Source organism: Ranitomeya variabilis, chromosome 3 (genome assembly GCF_051348905.1).
Source record: "Ranitomeya variabilis isolate aRanVar5 chromosome 3, aRanVar5.hap1, whole genome shotgun sequence".
Lineage (NCBI taxonomy): Eukaryota > Metazoa > Chordata > Amphibia > Anura > Dendrobatidae > Ranitomeya > Ranitomeya variabilis.
The window spans coordinates 780483333-780505706 of NC_135234.1; the positions used below are offsets into that span (position 1 = coordinate 780483333).

At 46.0% G+C, this 22374-nt stretch overlaps 1 protein-coding gene across 1 annotated transcript in view; it reads right to left on the bottom strand.

Moving 5' to 3' along the window:
- FHIP1B (FHF complex subunit HOOK interacting protein 1B) overlaps positions 1–21945 on the bottom strand; it is a 64005-nt gene extending 42060 nt beyond the window's left edge. The window contains exon 1 of the mRNA XM_077298967.1: positions 21788–21945. The gene's annotated coding sequence lies outside the window, so the exon portion shown is untranslated. The remainder of the gene's footprint in view (positions 1–21787) is intronic.
- Between the last annotated feature and the right edge of the window lie 429 nt (positions 21946–22374).

Here is a 22374-nt window from a genome sequence, read left to right on the forward strand (position 1 = left end):
ATGGGGCCATCATTAACCTTTGTGAGGCGTTATATGGGGCATATTATTCTATGGAGCATCTTACGGGGCCATCATTAACCTTTGTGAGGCGTTACATGGGGCATATTATTCTATGGAGCATCTTACGGGGCCATCATTAACCTTTGTGAGGCGTTACATGGGGCATATTATTCTATGGAGCATCTTATGGGGCCATCATTAACCTTTGTGAGGCGTTACATGGGGCGTATTATTCTATGGAGCATCTTATGGGGCCATCATTAACCTTTGTGAGGCGTTACATGGGGCATATTATTCTATGGAGCATCTTATGGGGCCATCATTAATCTTTGTGAGGCGTTACATGGGGCATATTATTCTATGGAGCATCTTATGTGGCCTTCATTAACCTTTGTGAGGCGTTATATGGGGCATATTATTCTATGGAGCATCTTATGGGGCCATCGTTAACCTTTGTGAGGTGTTACATGGGGCGTATTATTCTATGGAGCATCTTATGGGGCCATCATTAACCTTTGTGAGGCGTTACATGGGGCATATTATTCTATGGAGCATCTTATGGGGCCATCATTAACCTTTGTGAGGCGTTACATGGGGCGTATTATTCTATGGAGCATCTTATGGGGCCATCATTAACCTTTGTGAGGCGTTATATGGGGCATATTATTCTATGGAGCATCTTATGGGGCCATCATTAACCTTTGTGAGGCGTTACATGGGGCATATTATTCTATGGAGCATCTTATGGGGCCATCATTAACCTTTGTGAGGCGTTATATGGGGCATATTATTCTATGGAGCATCTTATGGGGCCATCATTAACCTTTGTGAGGCGTTACATGGAGCATATTATTCTATGGAGCATCTTATGGGGCCATCATTAACCTTTGTGAGGCGTTACATGGGGCATATTATTCTATGGAGCATCTTATGGGGCCATCATTAACCTTTGTGAGGCGTTATGTGGGGCATATTATTCTATGGAGCATCTTATGGGGCCATCATTAACCTTTGTGAGGCGTTACATGGGGCATATTATTCTATGGAGCATCTTATGGGGCCATCGTTAACCTTTGTGAGGCGTTATATGGGGCATATTATTCTATGGAGCATCTTATGGGGCCATCGTTAACCTTTGTGAGGCGTTACATGGGGCATATTATTCTATGGAGCATCTTATGGGGCCATCGTTAACCTTTGTGAGGCGTTACATGGGGCATATTATTCTATGGAGCATCTTATGGGGCCATCATTAACCTTTGTGAGGCGTTACATGGGGCATATTATTCTATGGAGCATCTTATGGGGCCTTCATTAACCTTTGTGAGGCGTTATATGGGGCATATTATTCTATGGAGCATCTTATGGGGCCATCGTTAACCTTTGTGAGGCGTTACATGGGGCATATTATTCTATGGAGCATCTTATGGGGCCATCATTAACCTTTGTGAGGCGTTATATGGGGCATATTATTCTATGGAGCATCTTATGGGGCCATCATTAACCTTTGTGAGGCGTTACATGGAGCATATTATTCTATGGAGCATCTTATGGGGCCATCATTAACCTTTGTGAGGCGTTACATGGGGCATATTATTCTATGGAGCATCTTATGGGGCCATCATTAACCTTTGTGAGGCGTTATATGGGGCATATTATTCTATGGAGCATCTTATGGGGCCATCATTAACCTTTGTGAGGCGTTATATGGGGCATATTATTCTATGGAGCATCTTATGGGGCCATCATTAACCTTTGTGAGGCGTTACATGGAGCATATTATTCTATGGAGCATCTTATGGGGCCTTCATTAACCTTTGTGAGGCGTTATATGGGGCATATTATTCTATGGAGCATTAGTCCATGAGCCGGGCCAGATATCGGTACCACCCGGAGTGACTAATTTTCTTTGGTATTTTTAGGTAGATGCATGTCTGTAGTTTATTTTTTGATATGATAGCCCTTACATATACGTAGCTTATTAACCCCTTCAGCCCTAGGCCTATTTGTACCCAAGTGCCTAAGCCAATCTGACCTGTGCCACTTCATGGGCTAATAACTTTGGAACGCTTTCACCTATCCAAGCCATTCTGAGATTGTTTTCTCGTGACATATTGTACTTCACGTCAGTGCTAAATGGGAGTCAATATATTTTACCTTTCTATATAAAAAAATGCTAAATATTCGGAAATTTTGGAAAAATCGGCAATTTTTTAACTTTGAAATTCTCTGCTTTTTACAAAAATACTGATACCCCCCATAATAGTTATTAATTTACACTCCCCACATGTTTACTTCATATTGGCATCATTTTGAAAATGAAACCTTATTGTTTTACGACGTAATAGGGCTTATAGTTTTATGCGCAATTTTTCACATTTACAGCAAAACCCACTTTTCAAAGGACCAAGTCACTTCTGAAGTCACTTTAAGGGGCTTACATAACAGAAACCACCCATAAATTACCCCATTTTGCAAACTACACCCCTCAAGCTGTTCAAAACTCATTTTTAAAAACTGTTAACCCTTTAGGTGTTCCACAGGAATTTTAGCAGAATGAAGGCGAAATTTCAAAATTTCATTTTTTTTCCAGATATTACATTGTAATCCAATTTTACCTGCAACCTAGCAAGGGTTAACAGCAAACCCAAACTTGGTTACCCTAATTCTGCAGTTTATAGAAACACCCCACATGTACTCGTAAACTAAAGTATGGGCACACAGCACAGCTCAACACGGAAGGAGCGCTATGTGGTTTTTGGGTGGCGGATTCACTGGAAGAAATCTAGGGGGCCATGTCACATTTGAAGGCTGCCTGAGGTACCCCCACAGTGGAAACCCCAAAAAGTGACCCTATTTTGGAAACTACACCCCCAAGGAATCTTTTAGGGGGTATAGTGACCACTTTGACCCAACCAGTGTTTCACAGTAGTTGGAAACACTTGGTTGAGAAAATGGAAAAAGTGCATTTTTTACATGAAGGTGTCATTTTAGGCTCATTTTTTTATTTTTAAGAGGTGTACCAGCAAAAAATGCACCCCACTATTTGTTCACCAATCTCTCCCGAACACAACAACACCCGATATGTTGTCGTACACTGCAGTATTGGGGAACGGCAGGCCTCGGAAGGGAAGGAGCGCCAAATGACTTTTGGAGTGCAAATTTTACTGGAAGAAATCTAGGGGGCTATGTCACATTTGAAGACACCCTGAGGTGCCCCAACACACGCACACACACTGAGCAATCCGACAGATGATACCATGGTGTTTTGCCTATGACAAGGTCAACTATGCCCGATACCTAACCTATTACTATGCCACAATGTCTCGGCTGCCCATAGAACACCCAGAGGTCCATGAATACTTCATGCAAGGTGGCTTTTCGGTCCAGATCGGTAGCAAGAATCCTTTTGGACGAATTCCTGTGGACCAGACCATTGAAGAGACAATCAACAAAGACACCCAGACACCAGGGGGCACAAAAGGCTTCAGCCTCAAAGTTGGAGCTGTTTCCAGGTTCTACCTGACATCAGAGTACCGCAGTATGTACTTGAGGCAGCTGAGGGCCCTGGTAGGCCAACAATATACTGACTTCAGCCATTCAGACCTACAGGTGTCTAGGATTAGAAGAGATGAAGCCGATGTCCAATCTTTCGTTCAACTGCTGGAGACAGGTTGGGTGAACCCCTTCAACAAAGAGCATAATGGTGAACTTATCAGTTTGTCAACAGCGACTGTAGCACCACCAGATGTAGCCAAAGACCTTCAAGGGGCATACAGTATAGGAGAGGATGCATATCAAACATTCAAGGATGAGCGTTTGGGTACCGATAAGCCAACTACATTGTTTCATGACAAGATGACGAAGAACAAACTTAAAACGTTCTCTAACATCCAAATGAAGACACGCAGACAAGGTCTTGGCAAGGAGGTAATTTTGAAGGCTGACAGAAACCTATTTGGCCAGATGATACTTGTAGCTGAGAACAGAAAGCTACAAATGAGTGATGTCTTGACTCATCCCCTGGGTCCATTGCCATGGGCACTTACCAATGGTGATGGGTCTATCCGCAAGACCAACAAGGCTGCCCTCGCAAGGGAGTTGGAGAGGAATGCTCGTCCTGCAGAAGTGATCCCCGAGCCCTCTGCAACCATCATTGATGGGATGAGCCTGGTTCAGAAACTGAAGGGAAACAATGCAACATTTGGCCAGCTAGCAGGCACAGCAATGAGTCGCGCTATCCATGAGGGTGCTAAGAGCAAGCGCATTGATATTGTCTTTGACGTCTACAAGGAGACATCCATCAAAGATACAGAAAGAGTCAACAGATATGAAGGCACAGGGATCCATTTCAAGAACATTCAACATGGGCACAACATCCAGCAGTGGAAAAAGCTTCTAAGTAGTTCCTCCAACAAGGCAAGTCTCATAAAGTTTCTGGTAGAAGAATGGAAGGCGAAACACCACAGGGAGAAGCTTGAGGAGAAGGAGCTGTATGTCACATGTGAGCAGCTCTGCTTTAAGATCACCAAAGAACAGTGGGAAGAGGCTGCTGACCTTAAGTCAAATCAAGAAGAAGCAGACACACGCCTCCTTCTCCATGCTCTTCATGCAGCAGAATCTGGTTACAAGTCGGTCATCATCACTTCGGAGGATACTGATGTCATGGTCCTGTGTCTGGGCATGTGCCACAAAATCCCATCCCACCTGTTCCAGAAATGCGGTACACAGAACCGGACAAGATTCCTGGATATCACCACTCTGAGCCGAACATTGGGAGGCAGCGTATGTGATTCATTGATTGGTATGCATGCATTTACAGGCTGTGACACCGTCAGTGCATTCGCTGGCCGTGGGAAGATGACGACACTCAAGCAGTTGAAGATGAACAAGACATACCAGGATGCCTTTCAGGAAGTTGGTCGTTCATGGGAAGTGTCTACCGAACTTTTTGAGAAGTTACAGGAAATCACCTGCCACATGTACCTGCCAACTACCCAAACAACTGAGGTAAACAGGCTCCGTTATCAGCTGTTCTGTGCCAGACGTGGAGTGGTAGAGTCAAGTCAACTCCCTCCTTGCCAGGACTGCCTTTTCATGCATGCACTGCGTGCAAACTACCAGGCTGCGATCTGGAGGAGAAGTCTGCAGAGCCAGCCATGGGTTGCAAACCCAACAGACTGCGGTTGGATGATAGATAACGACGGAAAGCTTGTTGTCAAGTGGATGCAAGGGGCACCAGCACCAGAAGCTATTATACAGCTACTGTCCTGCAAGTGTGTGCGGTCATGTGAACTTCCTCAGTGTACTTGCCTCAGCAATGGCCTGAAGTGCACAGACATGTGCAGATTACAGACATGCCAGAACAAGGGTACTGAAGACGAGCCAGTAGAACAACAGTCAGATTCAGAGTCCGATGTTGAAGATATTATGGAGTAACATATATATATATATATATATATATATATATATATATATATATATATATATATATATATATATATATATATATATGCACATGACATGTTCAGTGTGTATTTACATAACTTGGATTAAATTTTGTTACAAATACTACATCTAGTCACTCCGGGTGGTACCGATATCGTCATATTTGGTTCTTGGCTCATGCTAAAATTCCTGTGGAACACCTAAAGGGTTAACAGTTTTTAAAAATGAGTTTTGAACAGCTTGAGGGGTGTAGTTTGCAAAATGGGGTAATTTATGGGTGGTTTCTGTTATGTAAGCCCCTTAAAGTGACTTCAGAAGTGACTTGGTCCTTTGAAAAGTGGGTTTTGCTGTAAATGTGAAAAATTGCGCATAAAACTATAAGCCCTATTACGTCGTAAAACAATAAGGTTTCATTTTCAAAATGATGCCAATATGAAGTAAACATGTGGGGAGTGTAAATTAATAACTATTATGGGGGGTATCAGTATTTTTGTAAAAAGCAGAGAATTTCAAAGTTAAAAAATTGCCGATTTTTCCAAAATTTCCGAATATTTAGCATTTTTTTATATAGAAAGGTAAAATATATTGACTCCCATTTAGCACTGACGTGAAGTACAATATGTCACGAGAAAACAATCTCAGAATGGCCTGGATAGGTGAAAGCGTTCCAAAGTTATTAGCCCATGAAGTGGCACAGGTCAGATTGGCTTAGGCACTTGGGTACAAATAGGCCTAGGGCTGAAGGGGTTAATAAGCTACGTATATGTAAGGGCTATCATATCAAAAAATAAACTACAGACATGCATCTACCTAAAAATACCAAAGAGAATTAGTCACTCCGCTTGGTACCGATATCGTCAAATTTGGTTCTTGGCTCATGGACTACATCTTATGGGGCCATCGTTAACCTTTGTGAGGTGTTACATGGGGCATATTATTCTATGGAGCATCTTATGGGGCCATCATTAACCTTTGTGAGGCGTTATATGGGGCATATTATTCTATGGAGCATCTTATGGGGCCATCATTAACCTTTGTGAGGCGTTACATGGAGCATATTATTCTATGGAGCATCTTATGGGGCCATCGTTAACCTTTGTGAGGCGTTACATGGGGCATATTATTCTATGGAGCATCTTATGGGGCCATCATTAACCTTTGTGAGGCGTTATATGGGGCATATTATTCTATGGAGCATCTTATGGGGCCATCATTAACCTTTGTGAGGCGTTACATGGGGCATATTATTCTATGGAGCATCCTATAGGGCCATCATTAACCTTTGTGAGGCGTTATATGGGGCATATTATTCTATGGAGCATCTTATGGGGCCATCATTAACCTTTGTGAGGCGTTACATGGGGCATATTATTCTATGGAGCATCCTATAGGGCCATCATTAACCTTTGTGAGGCGTTACATGGAGCATATTATTCTATGGAGCATCTTATGGGGCCATCATTAACCTTTGTGAGGCGTTACATGGAGCATATTATTCTATGGAGCATCTTATGGGGCCATTGTTAACCTTTGTGAGGCTTTACATGGGGCATATTATTCTATGGAGCATCTTATGGGGCCATCGTTAACCTTTGTGAGGCGTTACATGGGGCATATTATTCTATGGAGCATCTTATGGGGCCATCATTAACCTTTGTGAGGCGTTACATGGGGCATATTATTCTATGGAGCATCTTACGGGGCCATCATTAACCTTTGTGAGGCGTTACATGGGGCTTATTATTCTATGGAGCATCTTATGGGGCCATCGTTAACCTTTGTGAGGCGTTACATGGGGCATATTATTCTATGGAGCATCCTATAGGGCCATCATTAACCTTTGTGAGGCGTTACATGGGGCTTATTATTCTATGGAGCATCTTATGGGGCCATCATTAACCTTTGTGAGGCGTTACATGGGGCATATTATTCTATGGAGCATCTTATGGGGCCATCATTAACCTTTGTGAGGCGTTACATGGGGCATATTATTCTATGGAGCATCTTATGGGGCCATCATTAACCTTTGTGAGGCGTTATATGGGGCATATTATTCTATGGAGCATCTTACGGGGCCATCATTAACCTTTGTGAGGTGTTACATGGGGCATATTATTCTATGGAGCATCTTATGGGGCCATCATTAACCTTTGTGAGGCGTTACATGGGGCATATTATTCTATGGAGCATCTTATGGGGCCATCGTTAACCTTTGTGAGGCGTTACATGGGGCATATTATTCTATGGAGCATCTTATGGGGCCATCGTTAACCTTTGTGAGGCGTTACATGGGGCTTATTATTCTATGGAGCATCTTATGGGGCCATCATTAACCTTTGTGAGGCGTTATATGGGGCATATTATTCTATGGAGCATCTTATGGGGCCATCATTAATCTTTGTGAGGCGTTACATGGGGCATATTATTCTATGGAGCATCTTATGGGGCCATCGTTAACCTTTGTGAGGCGTTACATGGGGCATATTATTCTATGGAGCATCTTATGGGGCCATCATTAACCTTTGTGAGGCGTTACATGGGGCATATTATTCTATGGAGCATCTTATGGGGCCATCATTAACCTTTGTGAGGCGTTACATGGGGCATATTATTCTATGGAGCATCTTATGGGGCCATCATTAACCTTTGTGAGGCGTTATATGGGGCATATTATTCTATGGAGCATCCTATAGGGCCATCATTAACCTTTGTGAGGCGTTATATGGGGCATATTATTCTATGGAGCATCTTATGGGGCCATCATTAACCTTTGTGAGGCGTTATATGGGGCATATTATTCTATGGAGCATCTTATGGGGCCATCGTTAACCTTTATGCAGCATTATATGGGGCATATTATTCTATGGAGCATCTTATGGGGCCATCATTAACCTTTGTGAGGCGTTACATGGGGCATATTATTCTATGGAGCATCTTATGGGGCCATCGTTAACCTTTATGCAGCATTATATGGGGCATATTATTCTATGGAGCATCTTATGGGGCCATCATTAACCTTTGTGAGGCGTTACATGGGGCATATTATTCTATGGAGCATCTTACGGGGCCATCATTAACCTTTGTGAGGCGTTACATGGGGCATATTATTCTATGGAGCATCTTATGGGGCCATCATTAACCTTTGTGAGGCGTTACATGGGGCATATTATTCTATGGAGCATCTTATGGGGCCATCGTTAACCTTTGTGAGGCGTTACATGGGGCATATTATTCTATGGAGCATCTTACGGGGCCATCATTAACCTTTGTGAGGCTTTACATGGGGCATATTATTCTATGGAGCATCTTATGGGGCCATCGTTAACCTTTGTGAGGCGTTACATGGGGCATATTATTCTATGGAGCATCTTACGGGGCCATCATTAACCTTTGTGAGGCTTTACATGGGGCATATTATTCTATGGAGCATCTTACGGGGCCATCATTAACCTTTGTGAGGCTTTACATGGGGCATATTATTCTATGGAGCATCTTATGGGGCCATTATTAACCTTTGTGAGGCGTTACATGGAGCATATTATTCTATGGAGCATCTTATGGGGCCATCGTTAACCTTTATGCAGCATTATATGGGGTGTATTTTGTATGGAGCATCTTATGGAGCCATCATGAACTGTATGGAGCATTATATGGGGCTCCTGATTCAATATGGATATTCAAAAACACTTAACCTACCGATGTCTCAATTAATTTTACTTTTATTGGGATTTATTTTTATTTTTGAAATTTACCAATAGCTCCTGCATTTTCTACCCTAGGCTTATACTCGAGTCATTATGTTTTTCCAGTTTTTTGTGGAAAAATTAGGGGGGGGGGGGGGGTCGGCTTATACTCGAGTATATACGATACTTTTATTAGTTTCAGGTTATTTTAGTGACTGGGGGGCTGTCCTTACTTTATCAGAAAAACTACAATTTTGTCAATATCTGTACAGATAAAAAGCAAAATCACTGTGCACCTTACATTATACCTCAGAGCTGCACTCACCATTCTGCTGGTGCAGTCACTGTGTACATACAGTGGGGGGAAATAAGTATTTGATCCCCTGCTGATTTTGTAAGTTTGCCCACTGCCAAACACATGAACAGTCTATAATTTTAAGGGTCGGTTAACTTTAACATTGAGCGACAGAATATCAAAAATAAAGTCCAGAAAATCACATTGTATAAATTATATACATTTGCATTTTGCAGTGAGAAATAAGTATTTGATCCCCTACCAACCATTAAGAGTTCTGGCTCCTACTGACCAGTTAGACTCCTAATCAACTCGTTACCTGCATTACAGACAGCTGTCTTACATAGTCACCTTTATAAAAGACTCCTGTCCACAGACTCCATTAATCAGTCAGACTCTAACCTCTACAACACGGGCAAGACCCAAGAAGCTTTGTAAGGATGTCAGGGACAAGATCATAGACCTGCACAAAGCTGGAATGAGCTACAAAACCATAAGTAAGACGCTGGGTGAGGAGGAGACAACTGCTGGTGCAATAGTAAGAAAATGGAAGAAATACAAAATGACTGTCAATCGACATCGATCTGGGGCACCGTGTAAAATCTCACCTCGTGGGGTATCCTTGATCATGACGAAGGTGAGAAATCAGCCTAAAACTACACGGGGGAACTTGTTAATGATCTCATTGCAGCTGGGACCACAGTCACCAAGAAAACCATTGGTAACACATTACGCCGTAAAGGTGTAAAATCCTGCAGTGCCCACAAGGTCCCCCTGCTCAAGAAGGCACATGTGCGGCCTGTCTGATGTTTGTCAATGAGCACCTGGATGACTCTGTGAGGGATTGGGAGAAGGTGCTGTGGTCAGAGGAGAAAAAAATTGAGTTCTTTGGCATTAACTAAACTCGCCGTGTTTGGAGGAAGAGAAATGCTGCCTACGACCCAAAGAACACCATCCCCACTGTCAAGCATGGAGGGGGAAACATTATGTTCTGATGGTGTATCTCTGCTAAAGGCACAGGACTACTTCACCGCATCAATGGGAGAATGAATGGAGCCATGTACCATAAAATCCTGAGTGACAACCTCCTTTCCTCCGCCAGGACATTAATAATGGATCATGTCTGGGTCTTCCAGCAAGACAATGACCCAAAACATACAGCCAAGGCAACAAAGAAGTGGCTCAGAAAGAAGCACATTAAGGTCATGGAGTGGCCTAGCCAGTCTCCAGACCTTCATCCCATAGAAAACTTATGGAGGGAGTTGAAGCTCCGAGTGTCCAGCGACAGCCTCAAAATCTTAATGATTTAGAGATGATCTGCAAAGAGGAGTGGAGCAAAATTCCTCCTGTTTGTGCGCAAACCTCATCACCAAGTACAAAAAAGTCTAACTGCTAAGCTTGCCAACAAGGGTTACCACCAAGTATTAAGTCTTGTTTTTAAATCATAGTGACAACTCAAAACATCCAAATGACCCTGATGAAAAGTTCACATCCCCCATTTCTTAACCCCTTCAAGACGCGGCCCTTTTTCATTTTTGCGTTTTTGTTTTTCGCTCCCCTCCTTCCCAGAGCCATAACTTTGTTAATTTTACGTCAATTTGGCCATGTGAGGGCTTATTTTTTTGCGGGACGAGTTGTACTTTTGAACAACTTTTGGTTTTAATATGTCGTGTACTAGAAAACGGAAAAAAATTCCAAGTGTGGTGAAACTGCAAAAAAAAAAGTGCAGTCCCACACTTGTTTTTTGTTTGGCTTTTTTGCTAGGTTCACTAAATGCTAAAACTAACCTGCCACTATGATTCTCCAGGTCATTACGAGTTCATAGACACCAAACATGTCTAGGTTCCCTTTTATCTAAGTGGTGAAAAAAATTCAAAACTTAACTAAAAAAAAAACAAAAAGTAAAAAAAAGTGCAATTTTCCGATACCTGTAGCATCTCCATGATCTGGGGTTGGGTGAGGGCTTATTTTTTGTGTGCCGAGCTGGCGTTGTTAATGATACCACGTTTTGTGCAGATACGTTCTTTTGATCGCCCATTATTGCATTTTAATGTAATGTCGCGGTTACAAAAAAAACGTTATTCTGGCGTTTAGAATTTTTTTCTCGCTACGCTGTTTAGCGATCAGGTTAATGCTTTTTTTTTTATTGATAGGTCGGGCGATTCTGAACGCGGCGATACCAAACATATGTAGGTTTGATTTTTTTTAAATGGTTTTATTTTGGATGGGGAAAAAGGGGGTGATTTAAACTTTTATATTTTTTCAAACTTTTTTTTTCTTTTGCCACGCTTCAATAGCCTCCATGGGAGGCTAGAAGCTGGCATAGCCTGATTGCCTCTGCTACATAGCAGCGATCACCAGATCGCTCCTATGTAGCTGAATTGCAGGTGTGCTATAAGCGCCGACCACAGGGTGGCGCTCACAGCAAGCTGGCACCAGTAACCATAGAGGTCTCAAGGAGACCTCTGGTTACTATGCCAACGCATCGCTGACCCCCGATCGTGGGGCATGCATGAAATCCTCCTCGCCGGTCAGAGAGCCGCAGTTCCCACACGGTCAGACAGCGGGAGCACTCAGCTGTGATCGGAGGTGTAACCTTCACCTCCAGTCACTGGAGTCAGATGATGGGACTATTGCTCCCATCATCCGACACCTACAGCCACTAATAACAGCGAGAGCCGGAGCGGCGGATGGGAGTATTAATGTATTTTTTATTTTTTTTAAGCGGCGTGCGTTCCCCTGTATTTTTGATGACCAGCCAGACAAAGCTCTCAGATGTCAGCTTCAGCCAGGCTGGTTATCGAGAATAGAGGGGCCCATATCTACGTATTCCATGTGTATAGACCTATTATAACCCGTCAGTGTGGATGTACTGCACACCGCTCATGAATTAACGGCTTTATAAAGGAGGTACGGTTCTACAGGACGTAGGTTTTTTTCTCTCTGGAGGAACTCAACTTTATTAGCATGCACAAAGAGACAAGATAGCCCCCAAAACGCATGGAAAAAACGCACCAAAATCGCACACAAACATGCGTCTTTGCCGCAGCTTCTTTCCTGCAAGAAATCAGGTTTTACTGCAGAACAAAAAGCACCAAAGACGCCCAGTGTGAACACAGCCTTATTATTTATAGAATCTAGCACCATGATCAAGAGGGATCAATAGGAAACTCTCCGCACTGCTGCCGGGTGCCGTCCAGCTGTTCTCGGTGGGCTCTGTGTATGCGCCCCCAATATCTCCAGGAAACATGAGGCCAGTCTCACACGTCCAGATAATTCCGGTACCGGAGTTATCCGTGTCCGTGTGCTCACGTGGCACATCAGTGTGGCACATGTGCGGCAGCCGTGTGCCGCCCGTGTGCCGACTGAGGACCACACGGACCGTGCAGGAGACAGCGCTAGAGTTAAGCACTGTCCCCTGCTTTTGGTGCTGAAGCCGGCATTCATTCCTTCTCCCCAGCAGCGTTCACTGGAGAGAAGGAATGAAAAATCAAGATTTTTTTTAATTTTTTTTGTGTTTAAAATAAAGTTCGTGGTCACTATGGGAGGTGGAGTCGCATATTCATCACTGTAATGAGCGGTACCACGTGACCGCTCACACAGGACAAGCTGCCGGCGCTGAGAGGAGGCATCGCGGGAGCTGGGTGAGTATTTTAATGCAAGTCACGTACCGGAGCCACTGACGTGTTAAACAGGCCTGAGGTGGAGGGCCGGGGATGCCTGAGGTATCGGGGGCCCCCAGTTCTCTCTTCTCTAATATTTTAGATCTTTTCAGAAAAGAGAAGAATTAATTCTAAATCAGACTTTTTTATTGTGACCTCGGGGAGATCAAAACATCCAACACCGCGGAGACACCATCACGTGTTTGTCAACGCAGTGATCCAGAACACTGCCCCCCCACACGTGATGGTGTCTCCGCGGCTTTTCCCCTCCCTCACAGGTGACCCCATATATATAAGTCCCCTCTATAATTTGTAAAGCGCTGCGGAATATGTTGGTGCTATATAAATACAAATTATTATTAATTATTATTATATTGTGATCACTGGGGGGCGCTATACCCCTATATCTCAGCGCCATGAAAAGCCGCACTGAGGAATAAGGACCCTCAGCTGCCGCATTAAAGGGGCATCGGCAGCCGCTACGGGGTTAAAAACGGCATTCTGTGTAACCGGGGTGATCGGGGTCGAATATTTACATCTGTTAAAGAACAAGAAATCAGGAAGGGGGTGAACACTAATACAACTTTATAAATATAAATCCCCTCCCCGCAGGTGACCCCCCATATATATAACCCCTCCCCCCATATAAATACATATCCCTTCCCCCGCAGGTGACCCCCCATATATATGACCCCTACCCCAAATAAATATGTCCCCTCCCCGCAGGTGACCCCCATATATATAACCCCTCCCCCATACAAATATATAACCCCTCCCCCGCAGGTAACCCCCCATATATATAACCCCTCCCCCATACAAATATATAACCCCTCCCCCGCAGGTGACCCCCCATATATATAACCCCTCCCCCATACAAATATATAACCCCTCCCCCGCAGGTGACCCCCCCATATATATAACACCCCCCCCAAATATATAACCCCTCCCCCCATATACATATCCCTTCCCCCGCAGGTGACCCCCCCATATATATGACTCCTACCCCAAATAAATATATATTCCCTCCCCGCAGGTGACCCATTTATAATATACATATGTATAACCCCTCCCATCACAGGTGACCCCAATATATAACCCCTCCCCCGCAGGTGACCCTCAATATATAACCCCTCCCTCACAGGTGACCCCAATATATATATAACCCCTCCCCCGCAGGTGACTCCAAATACCCCTCCCTCACAGGTGACCCCCCTATATAACTCCTCCCTCACAGGTGACCCCCCTATATATATAACCCCTCCCATCACAGGTGACCCCAATATATAACCCCTCCCATCACAGATTACCCCATATATAACCCCTCCCTCACAGGTGACCCCCCATATACAACTCCTCCCTCACAGGTGACCCCCCATATATATAACCCCTCCCTCACAGGTGACCCCCCATATATATAACCCCACCCATCACAGGTGACCCCCATATATATAACCCCTCCCTCACAGGTGACCCCCATATATATAACCCCTCCCCCGCAGGTGACCCCAATATATATAACCCCTCCCATCACAGATGACCCCATATATAACCCCTCCCTCACAGGTGACCCCCCATATATAACTCCTCCCTCACAGGTGACCCCCCATATATATAACCCCTCCCTCACAGGTGACCCCCATATATATAACCCCTCCCTCACAGGTGACCCCATCTATATATATAATTGTCTAAGGGTTTTTCCGTCTGTCTGTCTGTCTGTCTGTCTGTCTGTCCTGGAAATCCCGCGTCTCTGATTGGTCGAGGCCGCCAGGCCTCGACCAATCAGCGACGGGCACAGCATGGCGACGATGATGTCATAATGGAAATCCCGCGTCTGATTGAATTCAATCAGCGACAGGCACAGTATAGACGTAGATGTCATAATGGTTGCCATGGCGACGATGATGTCATAAAGGTTGCCTCGACCAATCAGCGATGGGCACAGTCTGCCGCGAATCACATACTACGGGGGCATGCATATTCTATGCATATTCTAGAATACCCGATGCGTTAGAATCGGGCCACAGTCTAGTATATATATAACCGCTCCCATCACAGGTGACCCCCATATATATAACCCCTCCCTCACAGGTGACCCCATATATATAACCCCTCCCCCGCAGGTGACCCCAATATATATAAACCCCTCCCTCACAGGTGACCCCATATATATAACTCCTCCCATCACAGGTGACCTACATATACAGGTCCTTCTCAAAAAATTAGCATATAGTGTTAAATTTCATTATTTACCATAATGTAATGATTACAATTAAACTTTCATATATTATAGATTCATTATCCACCAACTGAAATTTGTCAGGTCTTTTATTGTTTTAATACTGATGATTTTGGCATACAACTCCTGATAACCCAAAAAACCTGTCTCAATAAATTAGTAAATTAGCATATTTCACCCGTCCAATCAAATAAAAGTGTTTTTTAATAACAAACAAAAAAACCATCCAATAATAATGTTCAGTTATGCACTCAATACTTGGTCGGGAATCCTTTGGCAGAAATGACTGCTTCAATGCGGCGTGGCATGGAGGCAATCAGCCTGTGACACTGCTGAGATGTTATGGAGGCCCAGGATGCTTCAATAGCGGCCTTAAGCTCATCCAGAGTGTTGGGTCTTGCGTCTCTCAACTTTCTCTTCACAATATCCCACAGATTCTCTATGGGGTTCAGGTCAGGAGAGTTGGCAGGCCAATTGAGCACAGTAATACCATGGTCAGTAAACCATTTACCAGTGGTTTTGGCACTGTGAGCAGGTGCCAGGTCGTGCTGAAAAATGAAATCTTCATCTCCATAAAGCATTTCAGCCGATGGAAGCATGAAGTGCTCCAAAATCTCCTGATAGCTAGCTGCATTGACCCTGCCCTTGATGAAACACAGTGGACCAACACCAGCAGCTGACATGGCACCCCACACCATCACTGACTGTGGGTACTTGACACTGGACTTCAGGCATTTTGGCATTTCCTTCTCCCCAGTCTTCCTCCAGACTCTGGCACCTTGATTTCCGAATGACATGCAAAATTTGCTTTCATCAGAAAAAAGTACTTGGGACCACTTAGCAACAGTCCAGTGCTGCTTCTCTGTAGCCCAGGTCAGGCGCTTCTGCCGCTGTTTACCTGGGGAATGCGGCACCTGTAGCCCATTTCCTGCACACGCCTGTGCACGGTGGCTCTGGATGTTTCCACACCAGACTCAGTCCACTGCTTCCTCAGGTTCCCCAAGGTCTGGAATCGGTCCTTCTCCACAATCTTCCTCAGGGTCCGGTCACCTCTTCTCGTTGTACAGCGTTTTCTGCCACATTGTTTCCTTCCAACAGACTTACCATTGAGGTGCCTTGATACAGCACTCTGGGAACAGCCTATTTGTTGAGAAATTTCTTTCTGGGTCTTACCCTCTTGCTTGAGGGTGTCAATGATGGCCTTCTTGACATCTGTCAGGTCGCTAGTCTTACCCATGATGGGGGTTTTGAGTAATGAACCAGGCAGGGAGTTTTTAAAAGCCTCAGGTATCTTTTGCATGTGTTTAGAGTTAATTAGTTGATTCAGAAGATTAGGGTAATAGGTCGTTTAGAGAACCTTTTCTTGATATGCTAATTTATTGAGACAGGTTTTTTGGGTTATCAGGAGTTGTAGGCCAAAATCATCAGTATTAAAACAATAAAAGACCTGACAAATTTCAGTTGGTGGATAATGAATCTATAATATATGAAAGTTTAATTGTAATCATTACATTATGGTAAATAATGAAATTTAACACTATATGCTAATTTTTTGAGAAGGACCTGTATATAACCCCTCCCATCACAGATGACCCCCCATATATATAACCCCTCCCTCACAGGTGACCCCCATATATATAACCTCTCCCATCACAGGTGACCTCCATATATAACCCCTCCCTCACAGGTGACCCCCCATATATAACTCCTCCCATCACAGGTGACCCCATATATAACCCCTCCCTCACAGGTGACCCCCATATATATAACCCCTCCCTCACAGGTGACCCCCCATATATAACTCCTCCCATCACAGGTGACCCCCATATATATATAAACCCTCCCATCACAGGTGACCCCCATATATAACCCCTCCCTCACAGGTGACCCCCATATATAACCCCTCCCTCACAGGTGACCCCCCATATATAACCCCTCCCATCACAGGTGACCCCCATATATATAACTCCTCCCTCACAGGTGACCTCCATATATAACCCCTCCCTCACAGGTGACCCCCCATATATAACTCCTCCCATCACAGGTGACCCCCATATATATATAAACCCTCCCATCACAGGTGACCCCCATATATAACCCCTCCCTCACAGGTGACCCCCATATATAACCCCTCCCTCACAGGTGACCCCCCATATATAACTCCTCCCATCACAGGTGACCCCATATATAACCCCTCCCATCACAGGTGACCCCCATATATATAACTCCTCCCATCACAGGTGACCCCCATATATATAACCCCTCCCTCACAGGTGACCCCCCATATATAACCCCTCCCATCACAGGTGACCCCCATATATATAACTCCTCCCTCACAGGTGACCTCCATATATAACCCCTCCCTCACAGGTGACCCCCCATATATAACTCCTCCCATCACAGGTGACCCCATATATAACCCCTCTCATCACAGGTGACCCCCATATATATATAACCCCTCCCATCACAGGTGACCCCCATATATATAACCCCTCCCTCACAGGTGACCCCCATATATATAACCTCTCCCATCACAGGTGACCTCCATATATAACCCCTCCCTCACAGGTGACCCCCCATATATAACTCCTCCCATCACAGGTGACCCCATATATAACCCCTCCCTCACAGGTGACCCCCATATATATAACCCCTCCCTCACAGGTGACCCCCCATATATAACTCCTCCCATCACAGGTGACCCCCATATATATATATAAACCCTCCCATCACAGGTGACCCCCATATATAACCCCTCCCTCACAGGTGACCCCCATATATAACCCCTCCCTCACAGGTGACCCCCCATATATAACTCCTCCCATCACAGGTGACCCCATATATAACCCCTCCCATCACAGGTGACCCCCATATATATAACTCCTCCCATCACAGGTGACCCCCATATATATAACCCCTCCCTCACAGGTGACCCCCCATATATAACCCCTCCCATCACAGGTGACCCCCATATATATATAACTCCTCCCTCACAGGTGACCTCCATATATAACCCCTCCCTCACAGGTGACCCCCCATATATAACTCCTCCCATCACAGGTGACCCCATATATAACCCCTCCCATCACAGGTGACCCCCATATATATAACCCCTCCCATCACAGGTGACCCCCATATATATATAACCCCTCCCTCACAGGTGACCCCCATATATCTAACCCCTCCCTCGCAGGTGACCCCCCATATATAACCCCTCCCCCGCAGGTGACCCCCATATATATAACCCCTCCCTCACAGGTGACCTCCATATATATAACCCCTCCCATCACAGGTGACCCCCATATATATATATATAACCCCTCCCTCACAGGTGACCCCAATATATATAACCCCTCCCTCACAGGTGACCCCCCATATATAACCCCTCCCCCGCAGGTGACCCCCATATATATAACCCCTCCCTCACAGGTGACCCCATATATATAACCTCTCCCATCACAGGTGACCCCCATATATATATAACCCCTCCCTCACAGGTGACCCCCATATATATAACCCCTCCCTCACAGGTGACCCCCCATATATATAACCCCTCCCTCACAGGTGACCCCATATATATAACCCCTCCCTCACAGGTGACCTCCATATATATAACCCCTCCCTCACAGGTGACCCCATATATATAACCCCTCCCCCGCAGGTGACCTCCATATATATAACCTCTCCCATCACAGGTGACCCCCATATATATATAACCCCTCCCTCACAGGTGACCCCCATATATATAACCCCTCCCTCACAGGTGACCCCCCATATATATAACCCCTCCCTCACAGGTGACCCCATATATATAACCCCTCCCTCACAGGTGACCCCATATATATAACCCCTCCCTCACAGGTGACCCCATATATATAACCCCTCCCTCACAGGTGACCCCCATATATATAACCCCTCCCTCACAGGTGACCCCATATATATAACCCCTCCCTCACAGGTGACCCCCATATATATAACCCCTCCCTCACAGGTGACCCCATATATATAACCCCTCCCTCACAGGTGACCCCATATATATAACCCCTCCCTCACAGGTGACCCCATATATATAACCCCTCCCTCACAGGTGACCCCCATATATATATAACCCCTCCCATCACAGGTGACCCCCATATATATAACCCCTCCCTCACAGGTGACCCCCATATATATAACCCCTCCCTCACAGGTGACCCCATATATATAACCCCTCCCTCACAGGTGACCCCCATATATATAACCCCTCCCTCACAGGTGACCCCCATATATATAACCCCTCCCTCACAGGTGACCCCCATATATATAACCCCTCCCTCACAGGTGACCCCCATATATATAACCCCTCCCTCACAGGTGACCCCCATATATATAACCCCTCCCTCACAGGTGACCCCCATATATATAACCCCTCCCTCACAGGTGACCCCCATATATATAACCCCTCCCTCACAGGTGACCCCATATATATAACCCCTCCCTCACAGGTGACCCCCATATATATAACCCCTCCCTCACAGGTGACCCCCATATATATAACCCCTCCCTCACAGGTGACCCCCATATATATAACCCCTCCCTCACAGGTGACCCCATATATATAACCCCTCCCTCACAGGTGACCCGCATATATATAACCCCTCCCTCACAGGTGACCCCATATATATAACCCCTCCCTCACAGGTGACCTCCATATATATAACCCCTCCCTCACAGGTGACCCCCATATATATAACCCCTCCCTCACAGGTGACCTCCATATATATAACCCCTCCCTCACAGGTGACCCCATATATATAACCCCTCCCTCACAGGTGACCCCATATATATAACCCCTCCCATCACAGGTGACCCCCATATATATAACCCCTCCCTCACAGGTGACCCCATATATATAACCCCTCCCTCACAGGTGACCCCCATATATATAACCCCTCCCATCACAGGTGACCCCCCATATATATAACCCCTCCCTCACAGGTGACCCCCATATATAACCCCTCCCTCACAGGTGACCCCATATATATAACCCCTCCCTCACAGGTGACCCCCATATATATAACCCCTCCATCACAGGTGACCCCCCATATATATAACCCCTCCCTCACAGGTGACCCCCATATATAACCCCTCCCTCACAGGTGACCCCATATATATAACCCCTCCCTCACAGGTGACCCCCATATATATAACCCCTCCCATCACAGGTGACCCCCCATATATATAACCCCTCCCTCACAGGTGACCCCCATATATATAACCCCTCCCTCACAGGTGACCCCATATATATATAACCCCTCCCTCACAGGTGACCCCCATATATATAACCCCTCCATCACAGGTGACCCCCCCATATATATAACCCCTCCCCCGCAGGTGACCCCCATATATAACCCCTCCCTCACAGGTGACCCCCATATATATAACCCCTCCCTCACAGGTGACCCCATATATATAACCCCTCCCTCACAGGTGACCCCCATATATATAACCCCTCCATCACAGGTGACCCCCCATATATATAACCCCTCCCTCACAGGTGACCCCCATATATAACCCCTCCCTCACAGGTGACCCCATATATATAACCCCTCCCTCACAGGTGACCCCCATATATATAACCCCTCCCATCACAGGTGACCCCCCATATATATAACCCCTCCCTCACAGGTGACCCCCATATATATAACCCCTCCCTCACAGGTGACCCCCCATATATATAACCCCTCCCTCACAGGTGACCCCCATATATATAACCCCTCCCATCACAGGTGACCCCCCATATATATAACCCCTCCCTCACAGGTGACCCCCATATATATAACCCCTCCCATCACAGGTGACCCCCCCATATATATAACCCCTCCCCCGCAGGTGACCCCCATATATAACCCCTCCCTCACAGGTGACCCCCCATATATATAACCCCTCCCTCACAGGTGACCCCCATATATATAACCCCTCCCATCACAGGTGACCCCCCCATATATATAACCCCTCCCCCGCAGGTGACCCCCATATATAACCCCTCCCTCACAGGTGACCCCCATATATATAACCCCTCCCTCACAGGTGACCCCCATATATATAACCCCTCCCATCACAGGTGACCCCCCCATATATATAACCCCTCCCCCGCAGGTGACCCCCATATATAACCCCTCCCTCACAGGTGACCCCCATATATATAACCCCTCCATCACAGGTGACCCCCATATATATAACCCCTCCCATCACAGGTGACCCCCCCATATATATAACCCCTCCCCCGCAGGTGACCCCCATATATAACCCCTCCCTCACAGGTAACCACTTATATATCTCCCCTCCCCCGCAGGTGATAGATAGATATATATATATATATATACACACACATACACACACCCCGGCCCTCCCCCGCTGCGCCTCTGTGTGGACGGTGGTCGCCCCTCGCCGCCCCCGTCCCTCGCTGTCCGCCGCTCACCTGCCCCCGCTCCGCTCCGTCCTCTCCGCGGCTCCCTGCCTCCATCTTGCTCCGCTCTGAAGGTGCAGGATTCTGGCCCCGCCTACTCCCCGTGGCGCAAGCGCATTCCTTAGGCATGCCGGGACGTGTAGTAACTGGGATAGTTTCTCCCTGAGTCTGATACGTGACGGGAGTTGTAGTTTTCTTTTGTTCTTTCATCTTGGTTAAGTACGGCTATCGGACTACATTTCCCAGAGACCTTTGTGTGCTGCCATGAGCAAGTGTCAGACTGAATCCAGCACTGCCATCTAGAGGCTGAAGCTAGAAGTACAACAACAGCGCCACTCGGGGAGGGAAGAGGGGCGGACTGTGATGGTGAGAGGGTGAGAGTCAGGGTGAGAGGTTGAGGGTGAGAGTCAGGGTGAGGATGAGAGTCAGGGTGAGAGGGTGAGGGTGAGAGTCAGGGTGAGGATGAGAGTCAGGGTGAGAGGGTGAGGGTGAGAGTCAGGATGAGGGTGAGAGTCAGGATGAGGGTGAGAGTCAGGGTGAGGATGAGGGTGAGAGTCAGGGTGAGGGTGAGAGTCAGGGTGAGGATGAGGGTGAGAGTC